The sequence below is a fragment of the Triturus cristatus genome, chromosome 2_1, assembly GCF_964204655.1.
Source record: "Triturus cristatus chromosome 2_1, aTriCri1.1, whole genome shotgun sequence".
Lineage (NCBI taxonomy): Eukaryota > Metazoa > Chordata > Amphibia > Caudata > Salamandridae > Triturus > Triturus cristatus.
The window spans coordinates 1151392464-1151411244 of NC_140581.1; positions in this window are offsets into that span (position 1 = coordinate 1151392464).

The window sequence follows — 18781 nt, forward strand, 5'->3', positions numbered from 1 at the left end:
ACTGAAATGGGAGGGATGTTCTAGATACATAACAATAGCGTTGTGCTGTAGTGTCTTGAAGTGAGGGATTGGTAGGTTTCTGATGGGGATTTTAAGGTTAGGAAAGGGATAGAATTCTTATGGCGTTTGCTGAGGTTCTAGAGCAGGCAGAATTTTGCTAGGGTGTGTTAGGGATGTTTTGTATTTCACACTTAAATATATAAGGACAACATTAGAGCTTGCCACAGTTCCATCTGAATCCTTGTGCAATAGTGCATGAGACATTCACTCTTCCTCATAATCGCAGTCTCAGTCCTCCTTACCCACAGGTGTCATGTGTAGCCCTTGTCACATGGTCATATTGTATGGCTCAGAGATTTATGCAAAAAATAAAGAACATTCTCTTTTGTTACACCTACAGGGCACGCCATATGATGTCGGCCTCAAAACCTCTTTTTCATCAGGACCCAATATTCATCTATGGGGTTTCATGTTCTGTGCGTGTTGAGTTATATCTTAGCTGCCAAGCGGTAGTACCTTCATGCAGTCAGCAACAAGTCATTGAAAAGATCGTCAACAGGCAACTGACCCACTCCTCAAGGAGATCAACATCCTGGACCTGTCCCAATCTGAATTCCGCAGCAATCACAGCACCGAAACCGCCCTCATCGCTGCCACAGACGACATCAGGACCCTACTGGACAAAGGCTAAACTGCGGCCCTCATCCTCCTGGACCTCTCGGCCGCATTCGACACCGTCTGCCACCACACCCTATGCACATGCCTACACGATGCAGGAAAATGCGACAAAGCCCTGGACTGGACCACCTCCTCCCTCACAGACAGAACCCAGAGGGTCCACCTTACCCCATTCCACTCTGAAGCCAGCAAGATCATCTGCGGCGTGCCCCAAGGATCATCCCTCAGCCCTACCCTTTTCAACGTCTACATGGCACCGCTCACCAACATCGTCCGCTCGTGCAACCTCAATATCGTCTCCTACGCCGACGACACTCAACTGATCCTCTCACTCACCAAAAACCCCACCACCGCCAAAACCAACCTCTACAAAGGAATGAAGGCCGTTGCCAGCTGGATGCAGAGCAGCCACCTGAAACTTAACTCGGACATGACAGAGGTTCTCATCCTCGGATCCACTCCCTCCGACTGGGACGACTCCTGGTGGCCAGCCGCCCTGGGAGCCGCACCCACCCCCACCGACCACGCACGTAATCTGGGGTTCATCCTGGACTCATCCCTCTCAATGACCCATCAAGTCAATGCCATCTCCTCCTCCTGCTTCAACACCCTCCGCAAGATCTACAGATGGATCCCCAACGGAACCAGAAAGACGGTCACACAGGCCCTCGTCAGCAGCAGGCTGGACTGCGGCAACGCCCTCTACTCAGGAACCACGGCCAAACTCCAGAAGACACACCCACATCACTGCCCACCTGAAAGACCTGCACCGGCTCCCAGTCAACAAGAGGATCACCTTCAAGCTCCTCACCCATGCCCACAAAGCACTACACAATGCCGGACGGGAATACCTCAACAAACGTCTCACCTTCTACACCCCAAACCACCAGCTTTGCTCCGCCGACCTCACCTCACCCTCACCACCGTCCCACGCATCCACAGGACCTCCACCGGCAGCAGATCCTTCTCCTACCTCGCCTCTAAGACATGGAACACCCTCTCCACACAGCTGTGACAAACCCAGGACCTGCTGACCTTCAGGAGACTACTCAAGACCTGGCTGTTCGAGCAGTAGCTGCACCCCCCCACTCAGCACCTTGAGACCCTCACGGGTGATTAATGCGCTCTACAAATGATTGATTGATTAATTGAACAATACATGCATGGGATATCTTGAACCCTCTGTTCTACTTAAGGATGGGCAATTTGAGAGCATTTGCTAGACTAACATCAATATCCAGATCTCAACAACATGATTTGACCATTCAAATACGTGTAAGCTTTCAGTCATAATTGTCAAACATTGAATTTTTATTATGCATTTTGAATCCTCGATGCACTAACAAAAATATAATTTGGGAAATATATGAGCTAAACAATTGTGACTGTTAAAGTAAAATGGGCCATGATTTTCAGAAATCATGATGGGATGTACCTGTAGCCTTAATGAGCTGGTGCTTTTTTGAAAGCTATGTCTTCTCGTAGGTTGCCTCTGGTTGAATTATTTAGAATTTTATTTAAATAGTGAGTAGGGAACCTGCATTCTGCAAGTATGTTGGATCCCATAGATTGTTTAAGAAGTCACACCTCCACTGGGTACTTCTACAAACTTAGGGACTGGCCCTCGATACCCATCAGAACCCATCAGCCAGTGTCTAGGTATACTACTCTACTATAACTGGTTGGCATCCACAACAAGGCAACTGGTGACGAGAAAAACATTCCGATGCTATGGTGTAACAGATGAAAGTTGTGTATCTTGACCCAATGTTCTTTTATGTGCAATTATTTCCCAGAGTAGGGTGACCCTTCATCACCCTCTCTGACGTCTCCTCATTTGCTCCTTCCCCATCACCTCTCAACGACATCTCTTATGTCTTTAAGCCTTGTTCATCACTGCCCGAACCCTCATTCGGATATCCCACCTGCATATTCCTACTCAGTCTCCCTCCCCTTGGTACCCTCACCCTTCACCAAGGACCATTTCTGTTCATCACTCTAATTGTCCCCCTTTAGAGTGCCCCCAAAGATACACCTATTTGAATATGACCAAGAAACCAAAGGTTCCTGCCCGACTCTCTTTTGCCCTCCTTCTTCCAACATGGGCGCTCTATCCCTTGCTCACTTTCTAATTCTTCCAATATGTTCTACTTGTCAAAGAAAATACTCTACACTTTCTTTCTATTCCTCCCTCACACAACCAGGTCCAGATTCCATGTTTTGGAGTCTGAGGACAAATTTGAGCATTCCCTACCTCTTCTACTCTACTCTGTTCCTCCCCCTCCATTATTAATCACAGAATCAGTATCCATAACCTCCTCCTTTCTGAGTTGCCTCCTAACCAACGCAGTCATTGAATAAGAACTATATAATTTCTACCACCTAATTTCTGCCTGCAACCCAGACATTCTCTCTTTTTCACTGAAATCTGGATAGCAAATGATGCAGATCGCATCATACCTGAGGCCTTCTTATCAGTGTAAGGAATCCCTCACAAAGATTGCATACAAATTAGCCGTTTGTTTTAGGAACTCCGTAACAACCACGAGTTTCCAGCAGTTCACCGTGGCCGAAGATCAATTACTACTCATCTGAAGTTCATCTTCTCCCTATTTCTCATGCCTATTCCTCATCACATCTAGGACTCTACTAATCAACTCTCTATTCACTAACTACTTCCTTCGGTGCACCACTGACCTCATCATGTCACACAAAAATGTCTGCAACACAAGAGACTTCCACATCAGGTATGACTAACCCAAACTCAGTGAAACTCAATCCCTCCTGTTGAACTTAGAAGCCCACACATTTTTCAAATATGTTTTTGCGCCAAAGTCCTCAACTGGGCAAAAACGGAATAAAATCTTCTCCCAACAATGGCTCATTAATCTTCTCACAGTTACCAATATTGCAAAAATGAAGATCGACAAGCCCTTCTACAGAGGATGGAACTAGCTCAACCTCATCACAATCAACTTACACCTCACTCTCTCTTCACCTCCCAGTGAGACACCAAATGACTATCGGAAGCCTTCAAAAGACTGATAGCCCTGAAGACCTCCTAGCGCTGGAACCACCTTTTGAAAACCTCTAGTAACCCCAAGGAAAAACTCAGTTTCCAACATCATGCAAGAACTTACAAATCAGCCACTAGATTAGTATAAATATTATACTACCACTGTTGGATCTCTGAAGTGAAATGCCCATTCAAGGAACTGCACAGGTCATCTATGAATTTTTTAACTCGGAACATACATATACAAATGTCTTATGCCTAAACTCTAAATGATGTCCCTTCACAAAAGTCAAGACTTTGCAGCACTACTTCAGGAACATGTCACCCACCAACCTCCTGTCTCAGACCACGAAACACAAGACTGGGCGTGATTATGAGTAGGGGTGGGTGGAATTTGCATAGTTGCCCTATGCAAATTATCGCGAAATTGCTCTAAATCTCTGCGAGCACGCGGTACTTTTGCGAAGACTGCTTTTCCCGCCCGTTCACGATGTGTTTTTGCGTGCATGCGGGGAAATATATCTCTAACTTGCCCATGCGGTCGCTAATGGGCACGGCCTTCTTGCTCGCGATGCTTATTTCCTGTTCCGGGTCAAATGACGAGTTCGCGATCGCAAACTCTCGCGGGATAGCGTGACCGGCTACCAACAATCCAACATCTCGTGGCGCACGCGAACAGATAGGAAAACTTGTCGGCGAACGCAGGGATCCGGTAAGTCACCACCGTGCCCACGAGAACACATTTTAAAAGCGCAAACAAGAAAATACTTCCGCTTTCGCAGCGGATCGCGGAAGTTTTGACATCTCCGTGTTCTCCGCGGAACACAGAAATGCCAAAATTTCGTAACTCCCGTGAGCGGAACGGAAATTTTCACCCAGGCCCAATTACGAGTACAGCGGTCCATTAGACTGCCATACTTGTGGTAGCGGTCCGACCACCGCCATAGTGCGGCACCATGTGCCCCATTCTGAGTGTGGCAGCTGGACCACCACAAGACCGCCGTCTCCACCAGGATCCCGCTGAGTGGCAGTCTGAGGTAGGAATATGTTGGCAGTACCACAGGAGCATCACTAAACATATTCCGAGTTGCCACCTAATATGGTTAAACTGATGTTGGAATAAACTACAAGATAAGGGTAGCACAATACATGAGATGCACAGAAGATTTTGAGAGAATTTCTCCCTGATTTAAACCGGTCTTGCAATGTTAAGGGCTTTATGTGTAAAGCATAAGCCTTTGAACATTGAACGCATTTGTGTGGGAAGCTAATGTAAATTTCCAAGATGTCTTGAAATGGAATTATGGTGCAGAATGTTAAGGATGGGCAGCCACATTTTGATCCACCTGAAAGTTTTGACTAAAATATTTAGAGGCTCCTAAGAAAAATGAATTACCATAATCCAGGTTAAGGAAATGAAAGCCTGTACATCACAGTTTTATGCAACGATATAGGAATGAGAGGGAACATTTTGTGGAACATCCGCAGAATGTGAAAATATGTGGTGGCAACTTGGTTAATTCAGGTGGAAATAAATAGCTTATTTTGAAATAGGACACGAAAATGAACAGCTAGGGAGTAGAGCCGAGTTCTACTCGCCACCAGGCTGAGGACACAATCATGGAATACTTACCAAACATTAAAACCTTGATTTTATCCTCATTACCATTTAGGCAATAGCACTCATTACACAAGCAACCGTTGACATGCATTGCCTGTAACTGTCTTTGATGGGATTAAGGTTCTCTAAATGAAAGCTATAATCTATGTGTAATCTGCATAAGTGACAATGTTAAATCCAAAAGATGCCAACGGAGATATGTTTACATAGAGTGGGTGGGACGATACTGTAGTGCGAGTGTTAGATTTCTAAATTTTAGAGGCAAATAGCTTTAGCAATTTTGATAAATATCTTATTATTTCTAAAGTTGGCTTTGTATTTAAATTCAGTCTCATTATAGAATATTTGTCCAATATGTATACATTGGCATTTCTCTGTCCTTAGATTGGCAAAAAACTGAGGGGCCAAAAGGTGATCGTCCTTTCGAGCCTACCTTGCAAGGGGGCGATAGAATCAATGACAAATGTTTTTTGAAGAAATCGTATCAATGTCATAATTAACATGAAGGGTATTTTCATTGAGTGCCTTTTTCAAGTTGTTCTAATTTATTTTGGTCCATGGGAGAATTGCATGGTAAAAAACAAGGCATACCAACTCGCTTTAAAGATTGAAGTGGCTCCTTGGAATACAAAATTAAACGCTGTGAATTCAAATTGAAAGAACGAGGGATTACGGCGCTAGGCACGTCATGGACATGAATGGGAACAGGAATTGCTTATCTTAAATTGGGTTTGCAAATGCAGGACTATCCCGGGTCTGGAATTTATGAACCCACTAAAAAATCCTATAAATCCTATGATGATTTTTAATCTTTATTTAACTGATGGGGGTTCCACACACTGGGCATGAGGGTAAGCTCACCCCGTCTTCTAATGCCCTATTTCTTTGCGTTTTTGTTCACTGATGGCCAAATTAATTTATCTGTGAAGACCAGCCAATCAGAGAGCTACGGATTCGCAAACCCACAATGCACAACAGGAGAAAAAGTTCCCTTATAATACACAGCGATTACACCACTGAATTGGGACAATGGGTTTGTTAATGGGCTAGAGAAGTGTTCCAAAACAATCCAAAATGGGAGGTGAATGAGAGCAAATGCTTTAGATATTTTCTATCCAAGCGGGGTTAAAAGTAGCAAGCCCTGAAGGCCAAAGCAAGATTATGTGAGCAGTGGATTTCATTCATATATTTGTATTCTGTCCAGTGAAGGGGGAGGCACAAAGGAGAGCGCTATAAAATGCATGCACTCCCATGGGATGCTAAAATCAAAAGAACAGTAGAATGCAAGCAGTTGAAGGATTTGTTTTATCCAATCAAAAGGGTGGTTAAGAAGCTATGCTCCAGGCAGGGGCAAACATAATAAGAGAAAGGAAAGCCACCGAAAAATAAGCAGGTAATGAAATTGAAAAGAAAGCCAACCAATAAAATGCAATGAGCTGACCCAAAGCCCCCTGTAATTATTGATATTATACACAATAGGTCTTCAACAACAGAAGAGTCTAACACATTATCCTGTATATAAACTCTAACCTATTCACACTACAAAAAATGTTTCATTAGTGTATATCAAATGAGAAATGTGACAATAAATGTATTAGAAAACTGATTATTGTATATGAAGAACCACCAAAAAGAGGATTCTGAATGTGCCCCCACCATGTCCACAAGGATATTTCACTTGGTGAGAAAAATGGCATGCCACCAATCTTACATTATACAACATTGGTGGTATGCCATTTTTTTCACCGAGCATTACCAGACCAATGGATTTGGGATATATAGTTTGCATGGTGAAAAGATTGCTAGTGGTTAGACTTATTGCAAGCATTCTCCCCATTACCATTTGCGTGTTTAAGTTTGATAATAATCTGTCGTGAAAAGCGAGTAGTAAACTCCACTGGTTGGGTTTCTTCTTTTTTATCGTACCCTCCTCATAGCGGGCATCACAATATGCAGGTATAATGTGCAGAGGGCTCCCATGAGCAGGAAGAACGTGCAAGCAACCTGGAGCAAAATTTAAGCTGAAGAACAGATTACCTTCAGACACCTTACGAGGAAAAGTGTGCAAACAAAAACACTTCCAAGTGCAATGTACAGACATTGCCCACCAGTCAAGAAACATACATGAATCAGAACCCCAACTGCTAGCTTTCAAGCTCTCACGCATTGTGGCTGCAAAGTCAGGACTAGCCAAGCCTTTTTGGCCCAGTCGATTCCTGAACTCCCACCTGTAGCTCCAAGCGCAGTTCTCCCACAGCACCCTGCAGTCTCCCTATGGTGATACACGGTGCCCAGGAGAGCCATACTTAGGAAGCTAAACACTGCAGCTTGCAATCTGGGAGAAGCGTAGCAGGGCCTCGGGCTAATAGCTGGTGCACAAGTTTTGAACCGCAGCAACTCAAAACATGGGCCTCTTGTTGGTGTTAAAGGTTTAAGAGCAGGTAGGAGACACTGCCTTTTAATGCCCGGGTGCGTCCCTTCTTGCCGCCCAAGACCCAGGTCGGCAAGCACTGGCCAGAAACCTCTCCTTCCCTCTCGAACCCGGGTCCTTCCTCCCAGACCTTCCGCCCCAAGTACCTGAGGATCCATATCTCCAACCGGGTAGAACTTGACATCCTTACACATGTCCTCGGGACCATCAGTTCCTCCATGGCCTCAGCCAGCAGTTTCGTCCCCCTATCCCCGCATCAGAAGATGCTGCTTCCAGCACCCAAACAACCAGGCCCAGCGTGTTCTTTCCGCACCATAGACTGAGGAGCCCCGCCCCCTGGAGCCACAGAAACCGCCAGAGCCAGCGCACGCATTGGCCTGTACCATTGTGCTGCCTTCCGAGGGGGAAACTACCATACAGTACACCTAAAGACTCGCTCGTTACTGCTTTTGCTATGTAGACACTGTATTTAACAGCGCCAAATAACCACGTATATTGCAAGTCATTTGTGCCAATAATTCATTTTGTGAAAGCATGGCTGTATTTACTATAAAATGATTAACCCTCCTTAATGGTACGGACGGGTGGAAGAACCCCTAGACTGGGAGAGAAGCAAACTGCAGTATGGGATGGGGTGAAAAAGGCAACTTTTGAGTGGAGGTGAGCGGGCTGACTCCCTAGCCAGCCGCCAGGCTAGTCATATGTGTGTTTATAGTTTCCGCCCCTCTGTCAGTTTCAGACACAACCTGCGAACTGAGTTTCTTTTCTATGTTAAATCACCCAATTACAAACGAGAGAAAGGCACCAAGCTCATTGTAAACTGCAACAAAACATTAAGCACTTTTAAAAAAAATATTAAGTGCTTTTTTTTGTTGCTATTTTATTTAGCGCACACTCGACCCTAAGGTATCTCATTTGCCCTCAAGCATTAACAAAGCCACTATGTCTGTTCCCAGAGCACCCGGCTCAAGCAGCGCAGTCGCCACACGCACGAATCTTCGCACCCAGCCCCAGCTGCAGTGTGCGTGCCAAGCCAGCAGTAGCACGTGTAGCAGCAGCTGCCAGCCCAGCGCGAAGAGAGCCACCAGCGCCGCCATGACTAGAGCATAAGTATCCTTTAGGGCAGCATTGCCAAAGATCGTCCACAGTCCTTGCACGAGCTCCCATGTCAATTCCAACGCTGCAGTCTGTCTGCCGCCAGCGGGACGGGGGATGGAGGGACAGGCGAGAAGGCAGCAGACTGCTGGGGGGGGGCAGAAGAAAGTAGCCTGTGCAGTAAAGGGGCCAATAGCCATGGAAGGAAACAAATGATAGAGAACAAACAAGGAAGGTACCCTAATATTCAAAATAGGGACAGGGTAAGTATAAACAAAAACTAGAAGTCCCAAAACAGTGGCGAAAAACTCTGATTATGATATTGTACACAGTGCTAGTATAAGGAGTAAGAGCAACAATCCATAGAGTTATATAACAATTAAATAACAAAAGGTCAGTGCAACACAATGGATTAATAACAAATTAAATGAGGAGATGTAAGCAATTTATTAATTCAATAATACTACAAGTACACAATCAAATTTAAAAAACAAGTCAACGCTGCGTTTCGGTGAGTTGATAATTGATCACCTTCTTCAGGACAGTTTCCTAGCATTCGGAAGTAGACTGCGTTTAGATTGTAGCAAACGTATTCTTAAAATAAGGGTTTAACAATGTCCCGCCTATTAAAAACCTTTAGATAAAAGACCAAAGGATGTTGGTTGTGTTTGTTGTTGCCACCATAATATTAATGTTCTTCAAATGAGAACAAAAGGCTCAGATATATATAGATCAATTAGTATGTAGGTACCTACAGCTGATAGGCCGCGATAGTAGGTACAAAATTTAAAGTCCACTTTATGCCGTTATGTAGTGGCAAGTAGGCTGATTTTGTCGCTGGATTAGTCATGCAACCAACAATGTTGAGAACCTGATGAGAGCCACCAGCGCCGCCATGATTAGAGCATAAGTATCCTTTAGGGCAGCATTGCCAAAGATCGCCCACAGTCCTTGCACGAGCTCCCATGTCAATTCCAACGCTGCAGTCTGTCTGCCGCCAGCGGGACGGGGGATGGAGGGAGAGGCGAGAAGGCAGCAGACTGCTGGGGGGGGGGGGGCAGAAGAAAGTAGCCTGTGCAGTAAAGGGGCCAATAGCCATGGAAGGAAACAAATGATAGAGAACAAACAAGGAAGGTACCCTAATATTCAAAATAGGGACAGGGTAAGTATAAACAAAAACTAGAAGTCCCAAAACAGTGGCGAAAAACTCTGATTATGATATTGTACACAGTGCTAGTACTAGGAGTAAGAGCAACAATCCATAGAGTTATATAACAATTAAATAACAAAAGGTCAGTGCAACACAATGGATTAATAACAAATTAAATGAGGAGATGTAAGCAATTTATTAATTCAATAAGACTACAAGTACACAGTCAAATTTAAAAAACAAGTCAACGCTGCGTTTCGGTGAGTTGATAATTGATCACCTTCTTCAGGACAGTTTCCTAGCATTCGGAAGTAGACTGCGTTTAGATTGTAGCAAACGTATTCTTAAAATAAGGGTTTAACAATGTCCCGCCTATTAAAAACCTTTAGATAAAAGACCAAAGAATGTTGGTTGTGTTTGTTGTTGCCACCATAATATTAATGTTCTTCAAATGAGAACAAAAGGCTCAGATATATATAGATCAATTAGTATGTAGGTACCTACAGCTGATAGGCCGCGATAGTAGGTACAAAATTTAAAGTCCACTTTATGCCGTTATGTAGTGGCAAGTAGGCTGATTTTGTCGTGGATTAGTCATGCAACCAACAATGTTGAGAACCTGATGAGAGCAATATGGCCTCCTTGCAAGCAACAAACAGCTTCCGGGTCAGACCCAGCCAATGTGTTTCTCCCCAAGTGGCTGGCATGCCTAGGGCTTTTTCAAGGCACGACATCAAGAAAGGGCGGTATTTAAGTTCTGTTTGTCGCATTTACTTCAGGAACGCAAAACATAATTCTCTGCTGTCATAGCCAGAACTATATTTCTCTCCATTACCTGTCTGCCATCTTTTACACAATCCATTCTTCCTTTCAAATATGAAAGCTAGAAGATCTGGGCATTCAAGGAACCATCACATACCACAGGAAAACATCACATACAACATGCACCACCCAAACTTCCAAAACATTTACCACATAGACTACATTACTAATCCACACTTTTACAAGCAATGACAACCAGAGAAGTAGCATAATCCCTGGACTCTAACATGTGCTTCAGGCATTGTTAGTAGATATAAAAATGAAAGTATCGATCAATAACATGCAAATATAGGTGATAGCATAGCAATTTTTATTATAGCTGCTGCTCTTTTTCACATCATTTCCATTAAAGTGCGATCAACACAGTGTAGACTTCCTTCCTATGAAATTTAATGATGGAGCTGAATTTCTTAACTACCAGTAAGTGAAACTCGAACCTGAATATGACAACAAACTCTCTTTCTCTTAAAAATTAAGATCAGACAAGTAGGTGCAAAAACATAAAGGGCCTCATTTACAAGCCCATTGCGCCACCGGTGTGTCACTTTTTTAGACGCACCGGCGGCACAGTGTGCCTGCCCGTATTTACAAGGCCACATTAAGCCACCTTGTGTGACTTTTCATGACCATGTAAATATGGGCACCCTTACTCTGCGTGACAGGGACGTTCTGTAAGTGTTGCTGTGGGTGTTCCTGCACAACATCCATGGAACCTGACACAATCCGAAATTTACAAAGTGTTGTAAACCTGGGAATGCGTCAGAATCCTAAGCCTCCACAGGGGAAGTGTAGGAGTGGCACTACGAGGAAAAATACTTTTATTTCTCCTCGTTGTTTGCTTTGCTGTGTCTGCTGCATTCTGCGGCACACATTGGAGGAGCAAATCACCTTTAATGGTTGTTATATATAGGAAGGTGTCCCTTCCTGCACATAAACAATCATCCCTGCAATCAGGTCTCCCCCGATAGCTGACAACTTACAGCTCCTTGCTCATTTAATATCGTGTTGGCTTTAGGTAGCAACCGATGAGCTGTGTACGATTGCATGCACCCAATATATTTCCTGCACATACAAGCGTGAGGCCTTAACCCTAAGGTGCCTTTTTTTACCTATGACTATCCCAATAGAATAGGTGCTATTTGTAAATTAAAACTATTACACTACAAAGAAGTAGAGTGTTAATCTATGAATTTAACAATATATGCCTATTTTCCTGTAGCAAAATAAGGCCTGCAAGAATTTTACATTTCGAATCTTAACATATATGTCCTTTGACTCTCTTTTCTTAAATAGCGCTAAGAAGTGAAATAAAATTGGATTCATCGTAGATGCTACAAACCAAAACATTGGCATCATTCATTCTAGAGTGGATAGCACCTATACTACAGTGAGCCACTCTATAATAAGAGCACTGAAAACTTATAAGGTAAAAGATAAGAGATTGAGACCTTTGTAAATATGCTAGAAATAACAAGTTCAACAAAGGGGTAACTGCTGTTATATTGTTATAGAGAATATCCCAGCTGGAACCACTACAACATATGAGAACACGCTTAGTAATTGAAAATATCTCCGGAGGCACCCATATTGGACATCTGGTCCTGCCATTGGCTAAACCAAATCGACTAGATTCTAGCTTACTGGTTAGTTATACCATCTCAGCCATATGCCAAGTGGGTTATAAGGTATCCTCACATTAGTACAGTTTCTGTGCATGCAGGATATTAAAAGACAGTCAAGCCTCATACAAGTAATTGAATGTCTGAATATTTAGAATTGCTATTTTCTCAATCTTTTCGCCTATTTTTTATCTTACACAGGGTGTGGTATTCCCAGCATGATTCAGTCTCTTCCTACACTTTCGATAAACTTTTCTAAAAGAGCAGTAGTTGCCCATTCATCTTTCAAAAGAAACTTGGGTAGAGCACTTTAAATGATTCTGATCCCTTTGTGCTTTTAGATCCCCTTTTCAACCTGCGCTTCATTAATTTAAATAAATTGAGCGGTCCTGATGGAGGTGGATTCAAGTTTAACTATACACTGAAACGTGCGTCGGCCTGATCACTTTCCAGCTGGCGGCATAACCATGGAAAATAAAGAAGGATTCTCGCCATGAGTTACATGTTGCAAGCCAATTTAAGCTGGAAAATTATGAATGTGATGTGTGTATGTGTACGGTTGGGATGTGATGACTGCATGTGAGGTTATTTCCCTTGTGATGATGGAAGGGGATAAGCTTAAATATGGCAATTTGCATGATTAACAATGCATAATTATGCTTTATCTGCACATTTTAGAGAAAATCTATTTTTGTTGAATTATGTATGATTTGCACTGTATATAAGAACACAGAAAACGTATGGTTTTTATGACTTAAAAAATACGAAAAGGAAAAAATGGTCCATGATTAGTGCAATATAATTATAAAGGAAGACTAAAAATATAAATAAAAATATATGAATAACTGAATCTATGTTGTATCTATAGCAAAGGGACAGCCCGTATGAGCTAAATATAGCCATTGAGTAAATAAATGTTGGTCGTGTGGGAGGTTCTATATATATATTTGTATTTCTTGCTTTCCCTTTTCTCCCAGACCACACAAATCAATTTTTAAGGGGTACCTCTGGCTTTGCATGTTCCTGCACAACATCCATGGAACCCGACACAATCCGAAATTTACAAAGTGTTGTAAACCTGGGAATGCGTCAGAATCCTAAGCCTCTACAGGTGAAGTGTAGGAGTGGCACTACGAGGAAAAATACTTTTATTTCTCCTCGCTGTTTGCTTTGCTGTGTCTGCTGCATTCTGCAGCACACTTAGGAGGAGCAAATCACCTTTAATGGTTGTTATGTGTAGGAAGGTGTCCCTTCCTGCACATAAACAATCATCCCTGCAATCCAGGCCCACTGCACCATGGTGCAAGGGTGTCTGCATTTGCAGACAGCTGCTGATTGTGCGTCGGCGCAGGAAAGAGGTTCAGGAATTTGCCATAGCTTGTAGATACAGCGCATTCCTGCCCTTTTATTTTTATGCACAACAGTGCAGCAGGAAGACATGCTGCACTGCCATGGGTCAAAATATAGAAAAGGAGGCCCTCAGGATTTAAGATGTGGATGAGATACCCCAGGTAATAGCAGTTGGTTCCCATTTTATTGCACTGGAGCTTGGTGAACTTTTTGCCAGCTGCTTCACAGGATATTGGGTTGTGCTGAGGATCTCCTAACATTGGATCCACTTCAGTTTCTCCTTGACCACAGTTGGCTAAATGTTATCATCTCAACAGCAAATCCACATCGGATTAGAGCTTTTCGTCACTCTACACCACCAATACCTATCAGACATATCTCTTAGCACCATAAACTGCAAAGCATAGCCTCAATCCATGTGCTAAATTAAGCATTGCCACCTCAACAACACAACCATATCAAATTATATTCATACCTTTCCACACCTCAACAGTACACTTTAGATACTAACCCTGACATTATCATGTGCTCAACAATACTGTGTTACATAGATTGCTACTTGGTTATACCTCAACAGCACATCCATATAATTGCGCTAGTCTACACCTATCACCAACCTGAAGAAGTGAACTTAAAAAACTTGTATCCAAAAGGATATAAAATTGTATCAAAGCTACATAATCAGCAAAGACATCTTCAAATTTAACAGCCAATCCAAGCTGATGAATAGACACCTGTGTATTCCAACAGAATGAAACAAATAGCTATGTCTTTTGGCACACACATTTGTAAACATTATGGTCTGCATAAAACTATAACAGATTCTAGCAGGGCTCTTTTCAATATAATATATCACTGAATATTTGATTAGTCTCCCTCAGCCTAGGTTGCCACTATACTATATGACTAACCTCTGAACTATACAAAAGAGGTCAAAAATCGACCAATGTGTGACGGCATGACTGGAGGCAATGGAGTCCAGAATGTTAGGTACTGAGGTGGCTGTAAAATTGACACAAGGAAGAATTTTAAAAAAAGGCGATAGAAATTGAGAACTTAAACAACTGAGCTGAGTCCACAGTGGCTTTAGAGACGTGCTTACTGGTGTCATGAAAATCTTGGAATGTAAACTGGAGCTACCTAAGAACATTAAGAGAAAGGCAAACATTCGCAATTTGGGTTTTCCTACTACACACTCTGAGACACCCATTAAGGAAATGATATGCACTTTTTTCGAGACCATCCAAGTTAGAGAGGCAAATGTGATAAGGAGGGTGTATAGATTTTCATCCAGGGAAGAGGTACAGGGATGGTGGTTCTGAGAGACTCAGAGCTTCGTGATCCCATCCTGCGCATTGCAGCATCTCTCTAGGGATCATTGCAAGTGAAGGATAAGATGTTGTTCCTCTTCCCGGAACTCAGTGAGCAGACACAGTGTAGGAGGCTGGAGCTTCAGTCCCCTTATAGGGAGTTTCCGAAAATCAGTGCCCGAGCGTTGGTGTGGCATGGTGATAAGTTATATGTTCTCAGGGATCCAGAGGTTGTTCAATCTTTTCTAGATGGACTTTAGTCAGGGAATTGATTTGAGTGCCTAGTATCTATGTTTGTGTTGTTCAGAGATAATGTGTAGAAGGTTATGCTATTTGAATATACCTTATGATCATTGTAGCAAGAGATATGGATTTGGGGGTCACTTTCTTGAGCTAGTTTTATGTTAGTGTGAATGAATAGGTGAGTACACTATACCTATTCCTACTATGTGTTTTTTTTATCATGTTCCTTTCCCTTTTCCATCTATCTTCTCTTACCCCACTTCTTCCATTCCACCTTCTTTCCAAGGTCGTGGTGACTTTTATGCTCTTTCGAAGTAGGGCTATGTGACAGCCAAAGGAGTATGACCACAGTGGCAGTTCTCAAAGGGCTTTAAAACATGTTAGAGGGCAATATATTAAGTGCTTGATAGGTGATGCAGAGATAGGGGCCGTTGTCCTCGCCTTGCTATATCCTATTTGCAATTGCATTAAAAATTAATTAAACCCAAACTATAGAAGACACAACCAAACACCACATAAACAGTCACTATACTCTATTCAACAAAAGTCTTAAAATTGCAAAGAGTGCAAGAGCTGCAAGACCGTACAAATTATAGGAACACTCTATACGATGCACGTGAAAAACCGTAAGAAATAGCTTTTATGGCAATGTCTTTCTCTTGGTTAATGTGGAATGTAATACGCTGATCAACATCTTTCACTTTGAAATGTATGAGCTTGTGGAAAGGTGAGGTGCGACAACCCACTTCATAGCAGGGATACATTGGAACTATCATGTTTTCAAAAATGTGCGCTGGTCTGTAAGTCGCCCAACCGTGGCTTGTGGATACATATGTTAATGTTGACCTCATAGTCTTTTTGTACTAATGCCATATAGTATCAATGGTGCTTGGGCAGAAAAACTATATGAAAATCTGGTGGGCTGTCTTGACTGATCCTGATCAGGGCTGGACTGGGAACCCAAAGCAGCCCTGGCAAATTTTGTCAGACCAGCCTCCGTAGGTTGTGTAGTGAGCAAGCGCAGTGAGCGTGCCCGATCACTACAAGAAGGGTTTTGGGGGTTCTTCCCACCAAGAACATTTGGGGGAAAATGGCAGAAGTGGTACATTCTACAACACATTTTTCATCATATATTCTATTGTATTCACTTTTAAAGCGTAGTAAATGCTAGGCTTACCAGTGGCGGCTGGTGACATTTGAAAGTGGTGAGGCGTAAAATTAATAGTTGTACTACACTACGGTGAGCGAGTGTAGCGAGTAAGCCCAAACAACCTACGGTGGGTTCGGGGGGGGTCCTCCCCCAGAGAAAATTTTGAAAAAAGAGTAGACAATTAGTGAATTTTCAAACAAACTTGAGGAAGCAGGGAGGTTAATAAAGCAATACGAATGAATTATTTATCATTTAAGAACTTGCCAATTTTTATAAGCTATAGAGGACATATGGGTCAGCCCTTGTGTACTGTTGGTTGTGGTGCGATGACAGGCACTGTTAGTGTGGTGTGCTCACAGATAATGTCATTGCAGTGTACCCACACACAATGGAAGTGCAGTGCTCTCACACACACAGCATTAATTCAGTGTACTCATAAATAAAGCTAACGCCGCAAATTCACTGATAATGCCTCTAGGATAAACCCAGTCTAGTCTACTCACAGATGATGCTCTTGCCCTGTTTTCACACACGATGCTAGTGCTGTATGTTCACAGTTAGTGCTAGTGTGCTGGAGGCACCGACGAACAGCACAGGTAAAGGCACCACAAAATCACCCTTTTATGAAAGTGAATGAAATCGCAAGGCTCTGAATGCGACAATTTCCTCGATGCTTCTCCCTCTCTCTCTCCAGGTCTGTCTAGTTTCACATACTATAGTGCCCTGACGGAGAAGTTCGGAAAGTAACGTCTGCCATCAAAGAGAAAAATATTACACCGGTAACCAGTAGCTATCACAGTGTTTTTTGGAATGGAGTCACATGCCAAACTCAGATTTCAACACCAACCGCCCCAAACAAATCTGAGGAGAACAGAAAGAGAACGGCAGAGAGAGAAGTGGTGGGCGAGAATAAATACACTTTGAAGCTTTAGTCTGTGTAAAACAGACATTTTTAAAATCAGTAGAGCGACTTTAAATGCACAGACTAAAAGTTTCCTTCTAATCTCCTCTCTCACACCCAGGCCGGTGAAGTGTTCCATGACCTATGACCTGTCTAATGGTAAGCAGTCGCGAGGCATAAAAAGCAGATAAAGGCCCCTGAGGAGGGCCCTGGGGACACCGGACAGCTGAAAGGCAGCACAGCCGCTCGGCATTCTTCCAGGGAGTGTGAGCCTTGAGCAACCCTTACGACTCGTTTATGTGTCACACATAAACGCGTCGTAACTATTCAAACTGTCCAGTCTGGGGGTATCTTTCATTGCATGTGCACGCGTGCACTGCATACCTGAAGTGAAGTCTGAGGAGTCCCCTAGCACTTGTCACTCCTGATAATACACCGTGGACTTCAGCAGCAGATGCAAGACTCAGTCGCGGCCGGCATGATGGGTGGGTGGGGGGGTGGAAATGGGGCGGTCGCGGGGGGAGGCGGAGGGGTTTATAAAATTTAAATTAAATAAAACTCACCGTCCTGCGCCGCCTCAGCTGCCCTGGCCGATTCCCGTCTTCTGCCGTCCCGCGTTTTCCTGCAGTTTTCATCCTCATCAGGAAAGCCACCCACAGGCAGCCTCCCTCCCCTCCGCCAATCACAATGCTGTAATGGCAGCGTTGTGATTGGTGCGATGCAGGCGCACAGCGCCCCAGCTGGGCGCCTAATCAGAGTCCCTTTTCTCTATGTAGGCTGCATGCAAGCACGGCGTTAAAATTATCGCCGCTTTAGCGGCAGAAAACTGCCGCTAAAGCGGTGATAATGGGCTTGATTATATGCCGCAGAGAATTCCCATAGAAGCCCATGTTGACACCAGAACATGGGCTTCTATGGGAATTCTCTGCGGCATATTATCAAGGAAAAGTGTGGACCTTGAGAACACACACCAACTGTAATAGTGCCAATGTAGTCTACAGGATTATCTGCCCTTGCAAACGTCAATACGTGGGTATGACGAGTAGAAAAATCAAACAGAGAATCTGTGAACATCGTAGCACTATTAGGTGCAAAAAATCAATGACCAAACTCACTGAACACTTTCTCGTGATGGGCCATACAACCAACGATATGAGGCGGACCATCATAGAGCAAATAAAGACAGGAGATAGGTTACAACAACGTTTATTCGAAAAGGAACAACGCTGGGTTTATAGATTATCCACTCACAAAAGTGGATTGAATGACAACATTCCATGGAACTCTGTCCTTTCCAAATAGACTGTCCTCCATTTTGTCAGAAGTAACTACTAACATCTGTTGCTTAGCAGAATTCTATGGCTGATCATCACCATGAACGATAATCCTATTTGG